At 41.5% G+C, this 24,496-nt stretch overlaps 1 protein-coding gene across 3 annotated transcripts in view; it reads left to right on the top strand.

Annotated features, from left to right (window-relative positions):
- The first annotated feature begins 2,987 nt into the window (after nucleotides 1-2,987).
- Nucleotides 2,988-24,496, top strand: part of NCK2 (NCK adaptor protein 2) — an 86,202-nt gene continuing 64,693 nt past the window's right edge. For 2 of the 3 annotated variants that reach the window (XM_057422196.1, XM_057422197.1), the window contains exon 1: nucleotides 2,988-3,167. The gene's annotated coding sequence lies outside the window, so the exon portion shown is untranslated. Of the gene's footprint in view, nucleotides 3,168-9,929; nucleotides 9,975-24,496 lie in introns of those variants that run through there. The other variant, XM_057422198.1, reaches the window with a different exon arrangement.

Here is a 24,496-nt window from a genome sequence, read left to right as displayed (position 1 = left end):
CAAGATGAATTGACTGCTATTAAGTAATTGCAAAATAAGTCCATCACACAACCTCTGGGTTGGCTGTTTGCATGTAACCCTATCTGAAGCAGCAGCATGAGGTGGGCTGTTTCTCTGCCAAAGACAAAGAGGCATCTTTCTATTGCTTAACCATTTTTTCTTTCATTTTTACTATACAGTTACAGCCTTAGGCTGGGAGAAATATTCATGCTCTTCTCTCCTGTGTATATATTTTCTAAAGACTGCACCACTTTTATGCATATGCAAAAGTGCATGCTTTGCACATTTACTTTATACAAAATAGTGTGCCCGCCACATCATGTACTGCTTTCACTTCTGCGCAGATTCCCCCAAATTTATCATCTCCTCATATTTAGAACGTAATTCTCACTCAAATTACAAGCAGCCAGCTCTTCTTAATATGTTACTCCAGAGATAACAGCTAATTATGACATTTCAAAAAGCGCACATTAATATTTCAGTAGGCTCAACGTCTTGAAATACTACTCAGGGCAACATCTTGATCTTTTTTGCTGGCGAAACATAAGGATGTGTTCAGCAGATAGGCAGTTAAAACACCCTTCAACATACCCTTGCAAGCCCTTTCCACATAGTCCTCTGTTCATCATAAGCCATAGTTTGAAAAAAAACAGCTTTAATGGATCGTTTCTTAATGTAATTAAACATACATAACGACAGTTTGCTTCAGAGTCCTTAAATAAAGTCCTTTGCCTGAAGACAATGTATTAATCCAAATCCCTCCCTAAAACATTATTCTTCTGTAAATCCTATTAGCATTAATCTGCTAAAGCTAGGTGTGCTTTATCATTTTTTTTTCCAGATCTACTGCTCACTCAGCTCCCTACAATGCTGAGCACTGTCAGAGGTCTAATTTAACCTGTAAACCTTGTGAGGCCACATCAGCTTCTCCTGGACATCCTCAACTCAAGCGCTGCAGGCGAAACAACAAAGTGGCAGGTTTCTTTAGGGTGGCATTAGTAAGGGTGTGGTAAGGAGGGACAAAATTGAGACTGAAACCTAACTAACTGTGTATTATAAATGCAAAGGAGAGCAGAGATAATTCACCTCTCCTTTATCGCTCCCACGGTGCATGCTGTTCCAGGGAAAACACAGACTTATATCTGAAAGTCCTTGGATGGCTGATACCATTTAAACTCTGCCTAAACCTCTGCAAGCCATGGTGAGGCCTGAACATGCAAGTGAGGCAGGTAGAGGCAGCAGGGACCCCAAATATTTTCCAGCTCTAAAAACGCATGGGCAGATTATTGTTTCAAAAGGAAGATTAACACCTCTGAACCAAAGTCAAATGTTTGTATGGGAAGCCTGGAAAGGAAAGCTTTCTGTTCCTCCCAAAGGTGCATGCAGAGCCTTTCCTGGAAGAAGCAAGAGGCTGTATTTTCCTCTCGGGTTTATCTCACAGGCATGTGAAAGACACTCGGGGCTTCCCAAACCTTCTGTTAAATGCTGCAAGAATTAGTAAAAGTTAACAAGGGGAAGAGGGTGTTGAGGATTTCTAAACTAGTTTAAGTGGGAGCATGGAAATACCTGACAGTATGCATATGAAGAGTTAAAAACCCTTTCCAAAGTTTTCCCTGCTAGGGGACAGTGGGGCTGCTGACTTTATTTTGGGTTGGGAAAAGGTGGTGGTGTGTAGCCTTGCCTCCCAAAGAAAGACATCCCGAGGACAGACTGAATCAGCACGGGCAACATGTGCGAGTCCCCTCTCTTTGGAAGCTGCCACGTTGGGAAGGGTTAATGGGTTTATCACGTTTGGAGCAGCTTCCCCCTGCAGCTCTTTACTCTGAACTCCCAGGGTTACTCCAAAGGGACGATCTTTCCGCTTCCCACAGCCCTGGGTCACCCACCCCCGCCGAGGGACTGCGCCCCGCAACAGGCACTGGGACCGTCAAGGACGTGCCTGCCTGAGGCCCGTGGCCTCATGGTGGTCTTTCTCAAGAGTGACCCCGGCCTCCGCGTAAGGAAACCCCCTTCCCCATGAGCGGAGAGCGCAGCGGGCGGCGGGGTCCGGCCACGCTCCCGAGAACAGGGCTCTATTTGGGACTAAGGGGTGGGTTCCGCGCCCGGCGCCCTCTCCTGAGGTACCACCACCTGGGCACGTACGTACCCTTAGTAAGAATTACCGCCCAACACGGTTAACGGGCGGGGCGCTGAGGCTGAAACTTTGCCCCGGGGCTGAAGCGGAGCCGGAAACCGGCCGGGCACGGTACCGAGCACATCCCGGCCCAGCCGCCGCTCTGGGGTCGGGGTTGGGGCCCGGGCCGCGGCCACTCCGTGACGTCACGCCCCGCGGCCAATGAGCGGCGGAGGCACCCTGATGCTATGGCTGGAAGTTCCCCGGCGGCGGCTCGGTGACCCTGGCCCGGCCGGTGGCATCGCCGGGGCGAGACGCGGCTTTCCTTCCTTCCCTCCCTCCCTCCCTCCCGGCCCCGACGTGCGCGCCCCCACCCCGCCAACACCGCTTGTTTAAGCATTCGCCACTACTTTCCCCGGGTGCTTCCGCTGCTGGCGGGGGAGCTTTACCGGGAGTGCCGGGTCTCCCGAGGCGTGAAGGGGGCGGGTGGCGGGGGGGGTGTCAGAACGTTCCTGCCGGGCAGGAACCCCTCTTGCTCCGTCTCCCCCTGTCCCGGCGGAGCAGAGCAGAAGGTGGCAGCCCCGGCCCGGCCTAGCCCGGCCGCGCTGGGGAGGGGGTACCGGCTGACCTCCCGGCGGCTGAGGGGGAGTCCGGAGGGCTCCTCCCGCGCGATCCCGGCAGCGGCAGCGGCAGGAAGGGCAGGGCGGGGGCTGTGCCTGTGCCGAGGGGGGCGGGCGTTTGGCGGGGGAGGGGCTCCGCCGCCGGGCGCAGCAGGCTGAGGGGGAGGCAGGGAGCGGAGCCGCTGCCGCCGCCGCCACGGGCTGGGGCCTTGGACGCGTCCGGCGCGGAGCAGAGGAGGAAGAGGAAGGGGGGGAGCCAGCCGGTCCCTCTTGGAGGACGCGGCCCGCATCCGCCTGGGGAAGGGCAGAGGGAAGCGGAGGGGGGGAGCGAGCGGACGCCGCCGCCGCCGAGGAGACAAAGAAGCGGAGCCCGCCTGGGCTGGGAGCCTCCCCACCGCCGCCCGCCCCGCTCCCCGTCGGCCGGCCGGCCGGAGGTAAGCGCGGCCGCAGGCGGGACGGGGATGGGGCCAGGGCGGGGACCGGGGTGCAGGCCCGCCGTAAACTTGTGGCGGTCGCGGGGGACGGCGGGGGTAAAGGGCCGCCGGGAGCGGGGGAGGGGCGGGTGTCACCTGGGCGGTGGAGGCCCCGTCGCCGCCCTGGGGAGGGGGGTGTGGAGGAGCCGGTACCTGCCGGGGGCAGCCCGAGGGGGCTGGGAGAGGGAGGTGTTTGTGTGCCACGTCCAGCTGCGGGGGGGCCGGGGTCGTCTCCTCATCTTCCTGAGTTGTGTGTGTGTGACAGCCGCTGCTTTGTGCCACCCGCCGTTCTGCCGCGGGGCAGCGGCGGGCTGGGACCCCCCCCCCCCCCCCCCCGCGGGGCTCAGCTCCCGGCCCGGTGGGCGAATGGAGGCTGTGTATCCGTCGGTCCCGGCGGCGGACGAAGGCGGGCAGCGCCTCCCGGCCGGAGGAGTGCGGCGCCACAGGAAAGTTTCCCGGACGGACGGGCGGCCGCACCGGGCTGCTCCGAGGATCCGGCCTTCTCGTCCCCCTTTTCTTCTCTCTTTCCGTTCCTTACTTTCGGCTTGATTAGAGCTAGAACCGGGGGCTTTCTTGAGGAGCGCGTTGCAATATGCCCCCGGTTGATGCTAGCTTAGGTAAAAGATGTAAAGGTAGAAAGAAAGGAGAGAAAATAAGGTAAAATTATATCTCATGTAATACCTGTTCGGTAAAATGCATCCCGGGTTGTCTGGGAAAGGAAATAATTTATAAGTCTTTTCATTGTGTTTTTAATTAAAAATGTGCCCAAACTAAGAGATACCCCTTGCAGGCAGGCAGGGCACTGTGGCCCACCTTAGATAAAGTTGTCAGGTCTGGATTCAGGTTTGTAATTCAGGTCTGACCTGCGACTGGATAATCGTGAGTGCCTTTCGACTCTGGTTCGTATGTTAGCATCTCCCACGGTTGGGTTTTTTTTTTTTTGCGCTTAATGTGGTCCTTTGCATGTATTGGGGTTATTCCATGAATTCAATGTAGTATTTAACTCGGAGCTCTCTTGTCACTTTGTTACTTTAAAACTTGAATGCTGACTGAACCTCCGGGAGAATTCAGAGCTCTCGTTTGCTGAGCCGCATTTCTTCCCCTGCTTGTGAAGCAGTATTTGTTGCTGAGGAACATATTGCTACTGTTGCAGCAGCTCAACCTGGGAGAATTCGACTGCTCTGTCGCCAAACTTGATAGTGGCCTTTGTAAAAACAAATTTTCATGGCCTAACCACGCGTAGTTTGTAGCATGGGGAGTTTGGACTAGTAACTTAATATGGATGAATTCGAAAGGGCTTACTGGGTAGGAGCTCATGAAGAATTTGTGTTTGAAAGTACTTGTTTTGCCACTGCTTTTTAGTAATCTGAAGCAGTTAGTACCATGCAGGTGATGTTAATGGTACTGTGTTTTCGTTTTTAGGGTTATTAAGTTCTGAAGTAAAATAATGTTGTCGCTTCTTAGAAATACTGATTTCACAACTCTGGAAACTGAAATCCTCTGTCTAGCCCAAGTCAGTTTAAGCAGTTAGCAAATAACTTTGTGACGGACTTGCTTCTTGAGACATTGACAGAAGATGTCGCTTTTGGGAACAGCGAATAAGTGTAGAGATGGAAGGCACCATGAAGATCAAGACTGTAATTAGCAAATACATATAAGCCATGAAACAGACACAGACTCCTTATGATGTTAGCTCTCATTGCCATTGTTCTGTCATTGCAACATTAGCTGTTGTATTGGACTTCTGTCAGATGACGTTTCTGATTGTGATATAGTGATACACAGAATCTCTCCTGGCTAGTTGTGTGAGAGTGTAAGGAGAGGTATTTGCTCTCTTATGTGCTACCTCGCATCTACAGTCAGCTAAAGAAGAGGGACAAGGTCAGTGGCATCTGCTTCTTTTCCAGCATTTGTTTTTTTTTCATAGCTCGTGTTGCTATTGGTACGTTAGTCCTTTGTGGTGCTCATGTCTTTCCTTGGTGGAAAATGTAAGCTAGTGACTCCAAAAGTGATGCCCAGATAGCTTTGCTTGCTGGTCATGGTCTTGAGCAGCAGCAAAACTACCTGGAGTATCTGTGTTTTTCATGCTTCTTGAGCATAAAAGCTGCTTCCAGACTCATGGAGACAGGTGCTGTATCAATTTACTTGCTGCAGGTTTGAAATCAAAACTAAGGCATCTGTGAATCCGAAGTGTGTGTTCTAGAAAATATTTCATGTTTGCATCAAGGCACTGATGGTTTCCAAGCCATGGGTATTCCCCCCCACCCCCTGCTCGGCATTTTGAGGAAGCAGGATTGCTGGTGGGGATTTATTAGAGGTATTTGGAGGAGGTTTCAGGTAGCTGAAAACTGCCTGTGAGATTAGATGCTACCGTGTAGATTAGATGCTACCGTGTTTTGGTTAGTTTAGTCAGACCTGGGGTAAGGTGCTGGATGCTTGTCCCTGGGCACCCTGCTCCCCTGAAGTAGGTCATCTGGTGTGCTGAAGAGGCGGAGAGTTGAGGCGCTCTGCAGGAAAGCTGCTTTCCTCTCTCTCTGAAATAATAAACTTAAAGGCAATACACTTTATCATTGTGTGTACTAGGTTTACAGGGGCATTGCAGAACAATAGTTTCCACAGAGTGAAAGTCAAGAACCCTTATTAGTTCCTGGAGTGGAAGATCTTCGAGAGAACTGGATAGTATTTGTAATGTGGGAAATAGTGTTGTTTCTTCCTTGTAAAACGTGGAAGTGTGACCTGTACTATTAGTTTAACCCATGCATGGTTGTTCAGTCTTCTGAAGAAGGTACCATAGGAGATCCTGATGACTTACACCTTCCGAAAAATGACTTTTCTGTTTTGATTTGCAAATTTATGAGTCTCAGCCCTGGAATCCTAAGCTCATTTCTGTTTTAAGTTCTGTTTAAATTTTTCTTGCAGATTCAATTAGGCCCATTAGTTTCCTCATAATAACGTAGTTGTCAGTGCTCTGCCCAATTAAACCATTGCTCTGTTCAGTAGTGGGTAAAGTAATTCTTTCAAGTGTTGCTTTTTTTATTTCATGGAGTAATCTTTTTTTCTCCATCATAAGGATTCTTAATTGTTTCATAAATGCTAATGAAATGAGTAAATTGGAAGTGCCTCGAAATATGAAATATATATTTTTGTATTCCATTAAATATATGTGGCACAACAAATGAATTTGTTCCTTGCTGTTAATGAAGTGAGTTCATATTTTAAACCCAGCATATATAACTGTGTGCAGTGAGGGTGGTTTGGTAGTGTATGTTTTTAAACTTTAATAGAATATTGTAAATTTCAGGAATTCAGGTGTAGAGAAATAAATCTTGATTTGAGAAGAGCAACCCATTGCATTTTATATTTCTGCAGCTATGCACAATAACCTGATGTCAGTGAAGTTTTAGAAATACTCGTGCTAAGAAAAACATCTGTTACAGTGGAAGCTCAGGCATGCTTGTGTAGCCAGTGTTTGTTCAAACTCGTAGAAACAAACTTTGTGGCTTAGAGTTTTTTTCCCTCTGTAGGTTTGCTGTGCTGGTTTTGGTCCTGGTCTCGTTAGCAAGGTATTAATATGGTGATGTGTAACTAATATTGATTATTCTGTGAAGCAGACAGTGGGGTCTGCCTGTTGGGACTCCTGGTAGATAACCTGAATTCTCAAAAATGTTGCTTTTCTCTTAACAGTTGTGGCAGAATAAAGATGCAAAATAAAATGCAGTACAGGTGTGTTTTTAATCTGGGCTGAAGAAACTCAATCCGGTTTTCCTCAACTCATCTACTGTCTGCAGAGTACATACAACTGTAGAAATAGATCTGAAAACAGGTAGCGAGATATACTGCAGATATTAGCTGAAACTTTATTAGACAAAATCGATATATTTAGTATGTTTACAAAATTTGGGAGTAACCTTCTTTTCTAAATGAAATATAAACTTTGTTTTCAAGAAGATTTTTAATTAAAAATAAAAATAGTTAGATGATAACCCATTACAATTGTATTTCAGTGGGTTGTGTTATTTTGATAGGTAGGGCACTTTCTTCCTCTGTCACTTCAGCAAGTATCGTAACGTGTGGTCCTTGGAAGTGATGTGAGTAGTGTTTGCTGTGCCAGGGTGGGACTGTTTAGTCAAAATGGATCAGTAACCAAAATTAAGTGACCAGGCCTTTAGAGTATTAATACTTTACTAGAAAAAATGATTTTTAGCCTTTGGAGCCATTTAAAGTTTCTGAGTTCTAGAAATGATCAGAGTGTATGTGAAGGCCTTTATGAGGAAAAGGGGCAGGAGTGTGAAAGCAGATACACAAAGTTAAGATTGAGGCTAGAGACTGCAGACGCTTTTCCTGATGCTGGGTCACGTCCTCTTGTAGTGTGAGGAGCCACTTCTAGATGAATGCTGTCTCTCAGCTGTCTTTCCCTATAGGTTACACTGGATCAGCTCCATGCAAATATGGAAAAGCTGTCAGACCCAACAGGAGAACAGGAGGAGGGTTAGCAAAGCAGGTGCTTACTGGTCATGCTGGGGTGAGGTTCTGAGTTCTGCTAGCAGAGCAGCATTTAAAAAAAAAAAAAAAGAAAAAGCTTTTTATTAAGAATAAAAGTAAGCTGTTAAAATAGTCAGTTTATCTTTTGATTTAACTATATTGCTCCTTTTTATATTATTTGAAAACAGTCATTAAGCACTATTTCAGAACCTTTCCTTCAAAATGAGGATAGATCCTTGCAGGGCGGGAAGGTTTAGAAAGGAATGGTGGTGTTCATTAAGCATACAAACTGTAAATTGAAGTAGATCAGGACTTTCTAACTTGTCCTTGTGAAATTTAAGTTGGCTGACATAATAATTTTTGTATACTGATTAAGGTTTTGGTTAACTATATAGTAAAATAAAGCAGCTCATGGGTAGTCCTTTCACATGTTTAAGAGAGAAGAGAAACACAAAATCTTGTTAAAACTTCTGCCACACATGGAGAGTTAAATTGGTGCATTACTCTGAATTTTAGGGCATTCTGGACTAGTTAAAACTGTTTCAAGGAACAGCAATAAATTAATCCTTCTGCTGGCACTGATACCAGAGGAGAGGAGTCCAGTCCCAAACATCGGACTGATCTCTTGGTTTCAATGCATTAGGAACACCCTCAGCATAGCATGGCTGGAAGGTTTCCTTTCCTGTTCTTAGAATAGCACTGTATTCATCACACTTGTTTTCTCCCACATCTGTTGTGTGTCGGACTTAGCTCCCAGAGCCATCCTGGGCTACTGTTATTCCAAGGAAGTCATCTTCTTAGTTGATGTCCTAATGATACTTCAGATGACAACAAGGAAAGTATTTTTCAGCCTCTTAATGCAGAAGGAAAGATACGTGGCTGTATGATATGTTCTTGGGCTGAATTTTGATAGCTGTCATGACAACAAATCGTGTGTTCATTTCCCTGAATGGATGGCGTCCCTCCAGACACACATATAGTGTTATCAAATTTGACAGATCTTGAAAGATGACATGTCAGGGATTCTGGATTCCACCACAGGAGACTCGGGCTGCTGCAAATGCATGCTGCCGCCTGGCTTAGCAAAACTTACTACTGTAAGCTTTTTCTTGGTGTAGAGTTGTTTGTTTTTTTTTTTTTTTCTTGTTTTTACGACTGCAATTTAGGGTTTTGTTTGTTTTGTTTTAAATAATTTAGTGTTTGTTGAAAATGCAGTTGGTAGCTTCAGATTGAAAGCTTTTTTTTGGATGAGTAGAAGAAAAAAAAAATAGGTAGTTGGACTTCATCCAGTCACTCTAAAGATATGTATGCTTTCAGTTTTTTTAGCAAGAACTTCATCAAAACCAGAAGGACAAGTATTGAGTATTTTTTAGGTCGGAAGTGGGCGCTTTATGCACTGATCTTTGGTTTTATGTCAGTACTGTCAGTGATGGTGCAAACACCATGCTGTGGAGTGCAGGGACAGGACCTGGCACCTGTGTAGATGGGCTGTGGGCAGCGGCAGTCAGTGGCACAGCTGGTTTGTTTGGCTTATTTTTAGCCTTGGCTGATGTTTATTTGTAAAGTTGCAGTTTCGACTGGACAGCTGTTTCTGGTTTAACCAGACTGCACAAGTCTTGTAAAGTTGGATGAAAACCTGTGAATACTGATTTTTGCATGTTTTGTATGGGAATGTTATGCTGGCTCCTTCAGGATCTGAAGCTCTGGTAACTCGTTGACTCAGATGATCTGCAGACAGCAGTTTTATGAGTGGTGGTGTATTTCTTCATTTGTTTTGCATTGTGTATTGTTTTTGTTAGCAAGTACTGTCTGGCTGTATCTGTAACATAAGTGAATTGAAAATTGGTACCATTTAGGCGATGGAAAAAAGGCACCATGTCTGTATCTTTCATTAGTCTTTCCTACCAGAACTCCTTGAACTCCTGGGGATGTAGCAACTTTGGAAATCAAAGTTAAGATTTAGTGTTTTTTTTTTTCCAGTGAGTGTTGAAATTTTGTAAAAGTCCCTGCTATTTTTGCAGCTTTGTGTTTTTAATTAAGAATTGTTTTTGTTTTAGTTATAAAAGAAATTGGCTACAGTGTATTCTTAATGTGTTTTCTTTTAATCATTGCATGTTGAATACGAAAAATATGTAGATGGTGTTTATAAGTATAGACATATATTTTTTAATCAAAAAAGAGTGTAAGCCAGTTAGAGTATAAACATATTGAGCTTCACCTTTCCTGTCTGTCAGAAAAAGGTTAAAAGGAAAACTGATGATCAGTCTCCTTCCTTTACATTTTCAGGTATGTAGGCAGTCTTTCTGCTAATGCTGCAGGGATAATATAGAAATAATTATATTGTGGGCTATTCATAAATCCACACTGTTTTGAAATCCATTTAATTCAAATAGAGAAAGAAATTAATGCTAGTATCCCAAATAATTAATGCTATAATACAGGCCCTGCCTTCCACTTGACACTGAATGACTTATGTTCCGTTACATCAAAAACCTTGAATCATTTTGAGCATTCAATATTAAAATTCTGGTTCATGAATATTAGATATTTAATCAGCTAGCTCAGTAAGGACTGAGTGGATTGTGTTGGGTTTAAACACTGGTAATAATAAAACTTGTGTTTAGCACAAGTATCAAAATATGACACATCATTTTTATGAGCTTTGAGGCTCTTAAGGAATGCGTGGGGAACGGTAACAAACTGAAATGTTATAGACCTCTAATGATAGAAAACTATTCAAGCCTGTGTAATATCTTTAGTGCAGCAACGTGTGTCTTCTGCCATTAGTCCTATCTTGTAATAGTGGTGGTTGTATTCCTTTAGGATCTTTTCTGGTTTTGCTGACCAGAGATCCTGGATGTTTATTTAGTTCAGATATTCCTTTTGCCTCTCTGGAACATAAGGAAGATGCAATGTTTTGGCTTTGTCAAAATGTTTATTCTTTGTTTTGTATCCTAACTTTTCCTACTGTTGCTGTGGCTCTGTGTACTGCTAGTAGTCCTATGGGAATGAATGCCTCTTACTTACAAAACACAAAGCAGAGCCGTAAGTACGTCTTTTTCAAGACAAGAACCACAATTACATTGCAGGTCAACTCCTCTTTAGTTATACATTCTTTAACTTGTCATGACATGCATGTTAAATTACATGTTGAACTTCTGCCTGCAGTGTCACATAGCCAGCTTATTTTTACAGGCAGACTTTACACCTATACATTGTGTATTACATCACTCTGTCATCAGTCCCATGAAGTCAGTGGGACTGCTAGTAATTTAGCTTTGTTTAATGAATGATAGTACTGAGATGTTATAGACCAGGAGTGGATCAGGCAGTGCTTGATGTAATGCCTGCTGAAGTTGGTGGAAAGAGGAAGTTAGTTCCTCAAGGGAAAAACAAGGAATGATTTAGTTTGATTTTTAATTTAAAAATATGAAAACCTAGAATTTAAAACCAAAAACCAGACTGTATGAAAGCAAACAAAGGAAAAATTAAAATGGGATGCAAGAAAAGCCCTTAAATGCATAGAGGGTGATAATATCTCTTTTGGAGGAATCAGGGTTTGAAGATAAACATATTAATGCAGATCACTTAAATAAACAATTTTTAACATAACACTTCCTCCTTCTCCCCTTCCCCCATGTTTTAGCTATAAGACATTGTTTAATGGTGCAACTAGACTTAGTTTCAGTCTTCTATCGTAAAAGTCTTTTTAGATTGTCCTTGTGATTTATCTGTTCTTTGATATTTATTTTCTTTTATTCTTTCCAGATAGATAATTTTAGCAGTTAAGTAGTTGGTTGTTCAGATTCCTTTGAGATAATATAAGTAATATACTTGTGGTTAAAAGATACCACACATAACTGTGATCTGAATTAATGGACATTGCCTTGCTCTTCTGCAGCGACGGCATACATACTGTTACTAAGTGTACATAGCATTAGAAGCAGTTTGGTATTCAGTAGATTATACTATGCTTGCGAAGCAGGTAGTGAAATTTTAAGTGTTTTGCTCTTCAGAGGTAGCAGTCCTGAGTCTGATGTCAGTGAATGAGTGCAAGTGAATCGAGGTAGAGTTACTAAAGAGAAGATAATTTTGCTGATAGTTCAGGCAGAGCACCTGTTGCTGTATTAGCAAATCACTTTGTTTGCAGAAAAACCTAGGAGTTGTCTCTATGTGTATAGACCATAGATCAGCAAGATAATCATCAACAAACTTGTGATTGTAAACCCTTTTTCTTCTTGTTTGTGTAGATAACAGCTTGGTATTGCTAATTTCAGGTGCATTTGGCAGTTTAGAAATTGTTTTTCAGTGCATGAACTGAAAGTGTTTGGCAAAGCAGCTGGTAAGGAAGAGCAATGAGGGAAGGGCTGCATGTCTTGCAGGTCTCCTGTGCTCTGCAGCCGCAAGGGGAGGTGTTGGTGAAATGGCAGGGCTTACAAACTGCGAGCTGCTCAGAACTTGGAAACAAAATTTAGTATCAAACAGCTTCAGTCTTGTCTACTGGTCAGCTCTCATCCTACCAAGGTGTAGGTGTGTGTGGAAATGGGGTGTTGCCTTTCCAGCCTCAAATCTCAGGCAGAGCCATTCTGCCTGCAGGTGAACCTGTGCTGTGTCTGCTTGAGTAGTGCTGGCAGCTGAAAGCTTTGACCTCTCTCTGCCTGCTTGCTGCCCGCCTGACTGGCAGCAGCCCTTGGCTCTTGTTTCTACCCCGTCTTTCTGGGACAAGCTTTTTGAATGTAAAGGATAAGCCCAGCATGCAAGATGCCATGCGTGGTGTTAAGCAGCCAGATTTCAATGAGTTGTTTATCTTGCTGGTACTATCTTTCTAAAATTGTGGTGCCTATTAGATGTAAGAAAAACTCCAACAAAGCCAACCCCCCAAAACCCCAACAACAATCAAAATTCCAAACCCCAAGAAGAATACTTGAAGAATACTTGCACCTGGCATCAATATAACTCATAGTTTTTGTGGTTGTGTAGATGCCTCTTCAGATTTTCTTAGGGAAATACCATTTAATTTTTCGGAGTTTATAAATATTTGATCTTTATTTTAGAAAAAAAGCTTTATTCAGTGCATACTTTAGTTGCTGCTACCTAAACAGAAGGTGATAACGTCTGCTTTGGGGCTGTGTTAGTCTTTTCCCTCTTCCTTTTCCATTTTGCAGTGTTTTGTGCATAGTTAAGATTGGGAATGGCCTTGACTGTGAGTGAGTATGTTTTGGAGTTGCCTGTAATCCATCCATATGGCAGAAATATTTCAGCAAATAGAAAACTCACAAGATAAAACTGAAAAACCTGTATTCTGTCTAGCATGGTTATACTCATTTGGGAATAAAATGAACAAGATTTGACTGAAACATTGCATTTAAAAGTGATCAAAAATACACTTGAGGTTTCTGAGATTATCCACGCTTTTGAACCCCTGCACACATTTCTATATAATTGTTTTAAACTTTTTTCTTCTGTGAATATTTTCTAGCATTGAATTAGGGTATTGGGGTTACTTCCACATATTTCTGACAATAAGTGTCTTTCACTAGATGAGAAAAAGTATTTTCACATGGAGAAAAGTCACGAGTGAATGTTTTATGGTTTGTGGGTTTTTCTTTATTGTTGTTGTTTTTGGTGTTTTTTTTTGTGTGCTTTTTTTTATTGCTTTCAGTGCAGTTGTCTTAAAATACTGTAAATTTATGGAAGGCTAAAATAAATGTGTGTAACCATCCTGTGGAGAAGTCTGTATGTTCCTGCAGCTGCTGTGTCAGAGGGATCATCATATGTTGTCTTGAATCACACAACCGCTTGTTCTAATCCCTCTTTCAAAGCATCTGAATCCACCTCCTTCCCCCCTCATCTCCCTTCTGCTCCCTTTGCATTGCCAGGGGAACACTGGTCATTGCCTTAGGGGCATACTTTTTCTGATTAATTTACTTTTTCCAAGCTACTTAGAGGTTGTCAGGTAGCTGAATAGCATCCAGCTGCTGGGTTATGTAGCCCCTTATCTAACAGTCTGCTGTTAAAGTTGCTGTGGAGGCTATTACTCATGTATTCTTCATGCAGAAAGAGGCTTTCCATTAAATTAACAGCTATGAATGGGATTTTGATGAAGATATTTTGTTATTGTTTTGTTGGTTAAGCATGTAGTCGCATACCAGTCACAGAAATGAGGGTGCCTGCTTCCTTTATCTGCTCAGGCTGGGAGCAAGTACTGAGTGCATTACAGGTTGTTCTGTTGAATATTGTATTTTTGGTCTTGCACTACATATATATATATGCCTCCAACCTGGTATTTGGGAATGGTTTGTTAAATTTGAACTGAATTTATGACTGTTGCTGTGGTCCAAATTGGGGTAGGATTCACCAGTGTGAGCTTGCTTTGGACTAAAGCGAGTTGTATAAAAATAACACTATGCTCTCCTTTGCTATGCAGCATCATTCTGTTGCTTGTCCACTCTTTGTCATGGGTGAGGGGGAGCTGCTGTAGTGAGAATTGTATGATGAGGTCTAGTGCTGGATCTCAGAGTGGTAGGGCACTGGGGGAATGGTGCAGCAGTATTACTTAAGTTTTCCTCTTTTCCTTTCTCTTTTTAAAAAAGCAGTTTCATTTGGCTATACTTCTAAGATTGTTTTTTAAAGTCGATTTATTTATTTTCTTGTGTGCCTACCAGCTTTTGTTGCAAAGTGGACACAGTGCAGGTTGCTGAGTCCTTGACCCTTGTAGTCAGCAATTCATATATCTTCAGCTTGTTTAGCTTCATACCAAGAAACAGTAGAAAAGTGATTTTTATGTAAAATCACTAGGTGAATAAACTCGTTCACAAAGGAATGGCTTTAATTTTTCTCTGGTATGTCTAATTTTTTATCATTATGTGTGGACTTACAGAATGTGCTCAGTTGAGATTGATCACTGGTGTGTGAAATGACCAAATTATAACAATGGAGAGTTTTCCAAGGTGGGTAATATATTTTCATATGTAGCTTCCAGCAATGAGTTTAATACACTGAAGGACACATTTTCAGTGCTTCTGTTATTGAAATGTAGTGCTCTGATCGTTTTTCTGCTGAACTTCAATTTAGAGCTTCATCTGGAAAATATCCAAGAAAAAGCCAGCATCAAAGGACAATAATAAGAATTGTCTCGGAATGCAGGAAGATCTTTAAGTATAAACTTAAAATATGCAGCAAGGTTTGAAAAAGTGCATAAAACACCTTAAAGGCTAAATCTGTAAGACAGGAAAATAGCTTTACTGGCACGTACCTTGATGTTGTAATAGTTTGCTAACCTTGGGTACAGGGAGTAAAGTTTTACGTTCTTACTGTGTGTAGCTTCATTTCCCATCGTGAATCTTTTGGCTTTGCTTCAACTAAAGAATTGTTACAATTTTATTGATAGATCCCCAAGGATTACGTTACCACCTGCAGAGCTTTGGTTTGGTCCTCTGCTCCACTTCAAAGCCACCAGGTGAACCCTTCCAAGTGTTTAATCAGCTGAGTTATGATACTCAAGGCACTTACGAACATGTTTAGTTAACTTTTCCAAGGCTTGGATTTGCAACTTTGGCAAGAAAAGCACATATGTGAGGAAGAAAATTGTGATTAAAAGTGTGTTCACAATTGAGAATCAGTTCTGTCTCTTTAGCATTTTAGTTGTCACAGTGTGAGAACTGCTACTCCTGTCTGTTTAGGACAGTTTGCTGCCAGTGTAGTTATAGCCATGGGAGAACGGCAGAGTGTGTGCAATTTCAGTAGCTGACGAGTTTTCTTTTTTCTAGACCTACAATTAAGAATATGGTAAAAATTGAATTTCAAACTGGTTTTATTGTAAGAATAATTAAAGAAAGTTCTTCTTTAATTATCCAGGATCACTTGCATGTATCATGCTGACATCATTGTCTCATTTAGGCTTCCCGTGTGGGATTTTCCTTTTTTTGCAGTAGGGCTGGACCTGTCAAACACGGACTAGGGTTCTTGAATTGTTCTGGCAGTATCATCAGGTGGTTTCTGTGTAACCTGCAAAACGTATAGAAAATTCTGTAAAGTGCAGCTTTTCTAAGGTTTTTGTTTGGGTTTATTTTGCCTTGCAATGAATATTAAAATGTTCAGGAAATTTAGTATACTTTATTTGTCTGCTGGGCACAGTAAAATTTTGCAGGAGCATGTAAAAGAAGCTTTTCATCCCACCCACAAGCTCAGTATACCTAAAAAGCCCAGTTATTGGGTGGGTGGGAGAGTTCTGCTCATCAACTTATATCTTAGCAGACACAGGGATTTTCTTCACCTCTTTTATTACAGGGGACTCTCCAGCTTGCTTTAGTTTCCACGTTTTCTTTCCAACTCAGCCCACACATTTTTCTTGCTTTTCTAGGAATAGCTTCTCTAGATGGCAACACCGGCGGCTGGCAGCTCTATGCTTGTTATGCCTGGAGAAAAAAAACCTGGCTTTCTGAAAGCCCACTGCCTTGAGCAGATACACTCTCATCATTAGATTTGAGTGGCAGATCTTGTGGTAGTCTTTCTCTTCATTGCTGAAACACTCATCAGCCGGGGTAGCTGGATGGATTCTGGTCTTGGATGAACATGTGTGATTAGTATAGTGGAACAGCGTGCTATGTTAAATATCCCAGATGATGCTGCCTTAAGTCGTTTAGGTGCTTGCAAATATCCTTTCCTAGTTAGGGTGGAAATGCTCTTGATTTTCTTCCTCATGCTTAGAAACCTTGCAGTAGGGCTGGATCAGACTCTGATGATAGAATCACCTGCACCTCCTTGCTGTCTTTCCAGTCACCTCCCCATGTTGGATACATAGTATATATACACTGTGTCCAAAACAAATTCTACTTGGAATATGCACGCAAGAAGTTTTTCACTCCAGGATCCACCCCATTTGGAGTAAGATTTTATTTTTTTGATTTGAGTTCTGTTTCAAAACAAAGTACCCCCCCCCCCCCCCCAAAAAAAAAAAACAAAACAAAACAAACCAACAAAAACAAACCAGTTCTTGTTAACAGTTCCTACTTGCTTTTAATTTTTATCCTTGGGGTAAAAAGATGTGTGCCTAAGATAACTTAGTTTCAAGAGGCAACATAAGGAGAAAAGAGAGGTAGGTAAAGCTGAGCACGCCAGCAAAAAGGTGAATGATTCTATTTCTATGTATTTGTGTTGGAAAATACCATGATCTGTGATTCCAGCCTTGAAAGAAAAGCAAGAAGGAAAGTCGTTCTGGTCATGTAATGCCATTTGATTGCTGCGTGCTAATCCGTGTTTTCTTTCTTAAAGAAAGGATCATTTCATCACAGATTGCAAATAGTGGAGAGTACACATCCCTGGAATGTAGCAATTGTAGTGTTTGCTACCTACAGCATGGGACTTGCTCATTTTAGAAACAGCAAGATGTTTTGCTCAGCTCTGCCAATTTAGTTAGGTTTTGTTTTTTTAAATCTTACTTGGATTTCTGAGTTTGGAGACTGTGATTATTTCAGCCTGCCGGAGAGCCTTTCTTATTTTCATGTTTAACACACACCCCCCCCCCGTTTGATAATTGTTCTGTTGTTTTTTTTTTAATGTTGCTTCATAATATGCACCATTAAACTTTGTATGCAGGAATGGGAAGAACTTATTTCTTCTTCAGTTGGTTCACACTGAAATAGCCATAAAACTCTTTATCCTGATTCTCCACTGTTTTGTAGCTTGTAAATCATTTACTTTGCGCTCCAAGTGCAATATGTTTCTGTAATTCTAGTACTGATGTTGATGTATTATTTCTACTTCAGGCTCACTTAAGGCAAGTGTAAATAACTTTACAGAGTTGAAAAACAGTAGGGAAATAAGTCTCCACAAGCTAAGGCATCAGATTTATTTTCTGGGGCAAATGAAGAGGTTCTTTGAAGCCTGATCAAAGCCCAGGCTCTCCAGTTGTGCGTAGTATAACGTTGGTGGCGTTTGAACAGAATCTGTTGGCTTCAGGAGTTTTGTTTTTAATTTTTTTTTTTCTTTTTCATTTGGGCTTTATATCTCTGGAACCCATATTCAACATATTTCTGGAAATGACAAATGCACTGCCATATGGCACACCAGATTTCAAGCCACTCTGAGGTGCGTGTGTGAATTTTAGAGTGCCTGGAAGAAATGAATGAAAACCGCATTCTCAATTTTATCTATTGCTAAGCTCTGTAGGCAGAGGAGGGGGGAGGCTTTGAAGTAAATTCTGCTGGAGGGATTGCATGCTTATTTCCTAGCTGCTGTCGTAATGCAGTAAAGTGTAGACATAATTTATGTTTCAAAATACGCACTAATTTCAGCAGGACTGCAGTTTACGTGCTGCTGTGTTATTCTGGGAGATGCTAAGAAATACTGAGCATCCTTTCGCTACTGGCAATGCTGTTACTGGTTGCAGTCCTTCATTTCCACCCTTTTTGTGCCTAAACCTCTCTTTCAGGCTTTAGTGCCTGAACTTAATTCTTAGGTATTGTTGAACTGTTATTTTTATATATGCTGTGTCTCTTTAAAAGGTTCTGTATTGATTCTTCCTCATGAGTAGATTACTTAAGCTTTTGTTGGTTAGTAAAAGCTGAGGAAGCATTACTGGAGATGTTTGTACCAGGGTTATTTTTAATCCTGGAGACTCAATGAAAACTTTTTAAATGCAGAAAAGATGTTTGGGGAATTTGCGTTAGGTTTTGTTTAGAAAAAAACATATCCTTCTGAAGGGCAAACTGATAAGATACTTTCTGATCGAGATTGGTTGTGTTCATGTAAGTTTACACAAACTCTGTGAATTATCTTCAGATTCAAAGACAATGAATTTTTAAATTTTCTTTATATAGAAAGACGGGAAAAAACCCTTTCTTCCGAGATAGATAATTTGAGTGATTAATATTTTGCCACAGTTGTTGCTTGTTTGGTAGAATTCGTTAAATTAATTGTCTTCCTGTAACAGTAAGAGGGAGTTCACAGGGGAAATCATGTTCATCTACTAAATCCTTTCCCCGGACTTTTATTTTATAAAGTGTTGTACCTTGATACAGTAATTGTTCCTAACTGCTTCCAACCCACAGCCCTTATACTTTTTGATTTGCATGAAACCCCAAGGCTTTCAATAAGGTTGTGAGTTTCCTCCATGTTAGATCATCTCCATGGTTCAGTTTAACTTGCCGTGTGCCAGTTAATTGCTGTTTCTGACCTTGAGTGAAAGTGTGTGTTATGCACTCCAGTTGCAATAAAAATGTGATGATGAAGGGATGGTATTCAGTGATGTAAAGCAGCAGTTTTACATGTGTTTATAATTACTGACAATCTTGATGTTCTTAGTCACACAGCCTTCTGGTGGAAAAATGTTTTCCTGCCTCCTGGAAAATACCAATTCATTAGGCCTACGTTAATTAATAAATCAGTTTGACAAGGATGGATCTTCTGGTGAGGGGCAAGAAGCAGGAAACTGGCTCTTGCTGGCAGCAGGCAGGAGGGCCAGGAGTTGCACTTCTGTGATAGAATCACAGAATAGTTAGGGTTATGCACATGTGTGTTCCTGCTACGGGCCATGGAGCAGCAATTCCTGGTTAGAGGTCATGGTCAGAAGCATGAATAGACACAGGGTGTGGGGTTCCTGATGCTGAGAGTGTGTCCTTTTGTGGGGGGTAATGGGTAACTGTCTGAAAATTCAGGGAGAGTTCTAGGAGGGGAAAATTGTATCCTTCCTTTCTCTCTGAATGGCTTTTATTTTTATTATTGTGAAATCCATCTTCAAATGATCTTACTCTTTCTGAGACGAAGGATTTTTTTTTCTTAATACAGATCTCAGTTCATATATGTGCTCCACTTAAAGACTTCTGAAGTATAAATAAAATCCCCCAACAATAATAAAACTTTGTTCCTTGCTCTTGAAATTCTGTAGCAAGCTATATAGCATTAAGCTCATACTGAGTGTATTGTTTATTTGTGATCAAGAATTTGGCATTTCTGAAATTCAACTTCTGGGTTTTTTTTGGTGGGAATAAAAGAAAAGGCACAGCTTTACCTCTTTTACGCACAACACAATTTTTAAGCATAGTGTTCTGTGTCAGAATGGTAGTAAACTTCTCAAATTTCCATCTGTATAGGAACTGGACTCGTTTTGAAATGGTTTAAGAGGAGTATTAGTACATTTGGCAGCGATATGATCTTGCGTAAGGTGTCCCTGCCCGAGGCAGGGGGATTGGAACTAGGTGATCTTAAGATCCTTTCCAACCCTAACGATTCTGTGATTGTTAATTTGTTAGTTCGGCCTCATTCTTCATCTCTTTGTTTGAAAACTCTTCTACTTTTTTTCTAGAAATACTGTGTGTATTCACATCTTGAAAGAAACTTTGGAAAGAAACTTTGGAAAGAAACCTTGAAAAATCCCAAAATGTAGTCAGACGTCTGAAGAATCCCTGTATGCTGGACTTTTTCATCATGTGTCTTTGACTTGGATAAGAATTAACAACAAAAGTCACCACTGTTCTTCCCCTTCTCAAAGACTGGCTTGAATTCATTAGTACTGATTTTATCTTTAAGGATTAGAGTTTAAGCTGTCAAGTACAAAATGCCTTCTGTAGATGGTCTTCGTTACCTTTATTGTTTATCATTTTCGTTGAATTTATTATCTCCAAACTGTTAGTGTATCAAAAAAGATGCCTGCACCTAGGCTATTACCAGCCAACCCTTTTTTTTTTTTTTTTTGGTCAAATTGTTCTGAATGCTTTAAAATATCTGTTCTAATTAATGGTTGCCTGTCACCAGCTTAATTAGGGAAACTAAACTCTGCACAGCTCTTCTGTGTGTATTTTTCCTCCCCCGTCTGTGTAGGGAATTGCTAATTGCATAAAGTCTGCATCTTGTTCAGTGTTGTTCCTCTTACATTATGGCTGCTCTTGTCCTGTTTCTTCCTCCGCTTTTGCACTGCTTGACCTTCTCATGTGAGTTATCACGCCAGCCTCCCACTCTGTATTGTATGCAAGGTGTAGACCCTTTACCAGCCACTTACTAGCAGACTACATCTGCTACCCAAGCTCTTGTTTTGAAGACACCAGTGAGGAGCAGTTTGGCAGATCTCTCTGCAATAAAATTAAGCTATGATTGCATGCCCATCCAAGCTTTAATCTAGGTATCACAGGTAATGGCAGTAATGAAGATGTGATAGCAAGGTCTAGCAACCAGGGTATATCCCTGCTAGATTTGTGCTGTTGTTTATGTGTTTGTACTGTCTGGAGGAGCCCTGTATACCAGAAGCAGAAGTCATGCTGCCCTTGGGCCATCAATTTACACATACTTTTAGTTCTGCAAGTTTTCTTTGAAACCATAAACTGCGGGGGGGTGTGTGTGTGTGGGGTGGGGGGGGTGGTGGTGGTGGGGGTGGCTTTGTTTTGTGTTGTTTGGGGGCTTTTTTTAGTGAAGAATTGTTGGTAATTAGCCTGGGTCAGTCTTTCGGGTTGTGGGGGAAATCCTGCCCTGCTGAGAATTACACAAGTCCTGTGGTTGATTTGTGAGGACCCCAACTGTCTCATTCCATTTTTCAGTGAAGCTTTTGCATAGGTACAGAAGATGCCTTCAGAGTTTGCGGATGTGTGTGTATTAGTCTGATGGCTCGTTCTTTAATTTAACACCATAAATTTCACTGAGTAGTATGTGCCAAGAATGTTTTTAAGCTGGTGTTTATATCTGATTATCTACTCTTCTGCTTGCCATTGTAACTGTTCTTCCAGTAGCAGGTCCAGGCAGTACTCCTGCCTCTGCTTCAGGGGGAGCACTGAGGTTTTTTTTGCCTGTGGACAAAGAGAAGGGTTTTTTTGCCTGTGGGCATATTAAGAGGCTGGAAGAAGAAACAATGCCTCCTCCCTTTGTAGTGATCCTTCCTTCAAGAATCTGCTGCTTTACTCAAGCAGGAGGTGTTTTCATTCTGACAGCTTTGAGCTTGGATCTGAGACCTGGTGTGTTCATTTGAAGCTCCCATCAGGTTGTGTTCTGCGGAAAAGGAGTCATGTTTCTGTGGTGAAGCCAGCCAACTTTTTTAGGTGGCAAAGCTAAAACTTGATTCTGGAACAAAGAACAAAGTTTTATAATGTTTACAGTTTATAAGAGCAGCACTTCAAGACTTCATTACTGATTACTAATAGGCATAGAAACCCATGGCAGGGAATTCCAGTGGGTTTGCACTCTGGAGGGTTGCTTTTTTTCCCTGTCCTCTTTTCCTTTGCATCTCTCAAAGTGAGATAGTAAACTGTCTGTAATAAAAACAAGTAGGCCTGAGTCGCTTGGTTCCATGTTTTCCGTATTTTGAATTGCTGAATATTGACTATTTCTGTATTTTGAATATTGAGATCATTAATGCCTGTCATCACAGAAAGGGTAAGGTAATTCTAATTGAACAAGGAAGTTTGCATGTGTAAAGTTACTGTAAGTTAGTAAAATGTAAGGTGAGAATAATTTTTTGGCAAAGGAATAAATTAGTAGTGTACCCTATAAGAGGGTACTAGATGATGTATCATGCTTTTTGTCTTCAATATTGCTTCACTGTGGTACGTTTATTTCTGTCTGTTGGACCATGACCAGAATTTTAAATCCTGTTCATGCAGAAAGTCTGTTCCTGGAATGATTTTTTATTCTTTCTTTTTTTATATATATATATATGTTGGTTTTTTTTCCTACCATATGTTGAATGTGCGAAGAACTTGAAGCTTCTTTTGCTGCTTTCTTAAGGTTTAGAAGCACTTTCTTAAGTGCTTCTAAAAATACAGTAGCTAATAATTTAAGCACTTGATATGTTCGTAGCCTGTATTTAGGCTCTAGTTTTGAAAATTCTTGGTTTTTACTGGGAACTGTTGCTTTCTATTTAAGAAGAAGAAAGCACTCGTGGCACCTCTGATGTCACTGATTTTAATGAAAGATTGCTATAAACCATTTTTCAGACATAAATTCTGTGTATGCTTTGGCAATTGACAGTGGGTTTCTGAGACTGTTACTCTGAAGTGTCATGGCAATAGGCTTTGTATTCTGAAGCATTCAAGATGTTTGTGCTCTTCTGCAGCTCAAGAGGTATAACTTCCCCAGAGAATAAGTTCTTGTTATAAGATCTATATTTGCCATTATAGTGTACTGAAAGGAATGGTAAAAGAAAGCCAAAGCAAATATAATTAAAATCTGTAGAAAGGAAATTGTTCTGTCTTCTTGAAAGTAAATTAGAGTTCTCAAAATTATTTAAGTTTATAAGTACAATTTAGTGTTTTCAGTTCTTCATTACCTTTAAAAACAAAGAGATGGTACTTTTAGCTTCATTTTTAGGCAAAGACATTTGAATCTTGAAGCTGACATCTTCAAATTTTTGCAAGTGAAGCTCATGTTTCTTAAGGTCTGTTATATTGGTCAAAGTAGCAGGTAGAATGAATTGAGGGTCCGTGGTCTTTGGCCTTTGTTGTTCATTTATATGGCCTGCCCATAGTTGTGGGTATAAGGTGAAGATGAATGGGAAGAACTTAAACTGGAGCAAACGATAGGCAGCGCAGTGAGGAAGGCATTTTAAAGAGCATGCAGAAAAAACCCTGTGGAAATACACTAGAAAAGACTCTGTGATTGAGTGATATGCATGGAGAAATGCCTCCGCCTTCTGCTTCCTTTTCTAGCAAAAAGAAAAAAAAAAAATCAATAATGTTACTGTCTTTATAATCTCCTCTGCACAGAGAAAGCTCTGGCCCAGATCTTCCATTCTAATTGCAGAATTAGAGCACAAACCTTGAAATGATTTAATTACTCTCCTCCCCACATCATCATCTTCTCTCCCTCAACTTGGAACTTACCTTTTTCTCATGGTTTGCTGTTTGTGGTAGGCATGTAAAGAACAAGATTTAATAAAATTACAACTAAAATTGTTTCATGTAATGACTGAAATATTTCAAAGTCTGTTCTTCAACCTTTGAGCTTTTTTGTCTGGAGAACATGTTTGAAAGTGGACAGCATGTGTTTTCCTGGCTTTTGTTTTTTAGCAACAGAGCATGTGTTTAAATGTCGGCATGACATTTTGATTTGTAGTCTGCACGAGGAAGATGAGTTAGTCAGGTCAGCTATTAAGAAACAGCAATTCAACAAGGCTCTTGCGCATCCTTCAGAGAGCTTTGACTGTGACAACTGCTTACTACAAATGAGGGATTTTTTGTTTCTTTTGCGAATGAAAAATAACCAATGAAGACAAAGGGCAGACCTGGATGTCTATAAACAGTAGTTGCTGTGTAGTGAGACAAGCTTGGGAAATACTGTAACGAAGGTAAAAAGGCATGTGATTATAATACATCCATAAATCATCCCTGAATTACCTGCTTTGAAGTGGTGAAGTATTCAGAGCTTCTGAAAGTTGTTCAGATTTCCTTGTGATTTAGCAATGAATAGTTTTTTTACATTCAAATAGGATAACAGCTTACTTAAAATGCCATCATCTTTTTCCTACCCTTCAGATTGGCATAGTTTTGTTTTGCTCTTCCCTCCCTTCTTCCCAACCTGATGTCACCCTGTATCAAAGGGTTCCTTATCCAGGAATTTTTCTTTTTTTTTAAAAAAAAAAGAAACTGATGCCTTTGGAGTAAATATTCAGTTGGTTGGTATGGTTTGCATGTGTTGTAAGCATTGAGCACCAAGACAAACTTCTGTGCTGCAAGCAGAAGGCTCAGGTGTTTGAGAAGCATGACATAGTGATGGTCAACTGGCTTCTTCAAGGGAGGGTGTGAAGAAGTTGTGTTTCCCAGCTTTCCCTGAAATGCCTGGCAGAGAAAGAGAACATTCTGAACTACCTTCCTTGTAAATGAAATTTT

This window comes from Pezoporus wallicus, unplaced genomic scaffold, assembly GCF_028554395.1.
Source record: "Pezoporus wallicus isolate ANWC-B61680 ecotype Strahan unplaced genomic scaffold, APGP_CSIRO_Pwel_v1 contig_5785, whole genome shotgun sequence".
Classification (NCBI taxonomy): domain Eukaryota; kingdom Metazoa; phylum Chordata; class Aves; order Psittaciformes; family Psittacidae; genus Pezoporus; species Pezoporus wallicus.
Note: the sequence above shows the minus strand (reverse complement) of the source record. Positions and strands in the feature narration are given on the sequence as shown.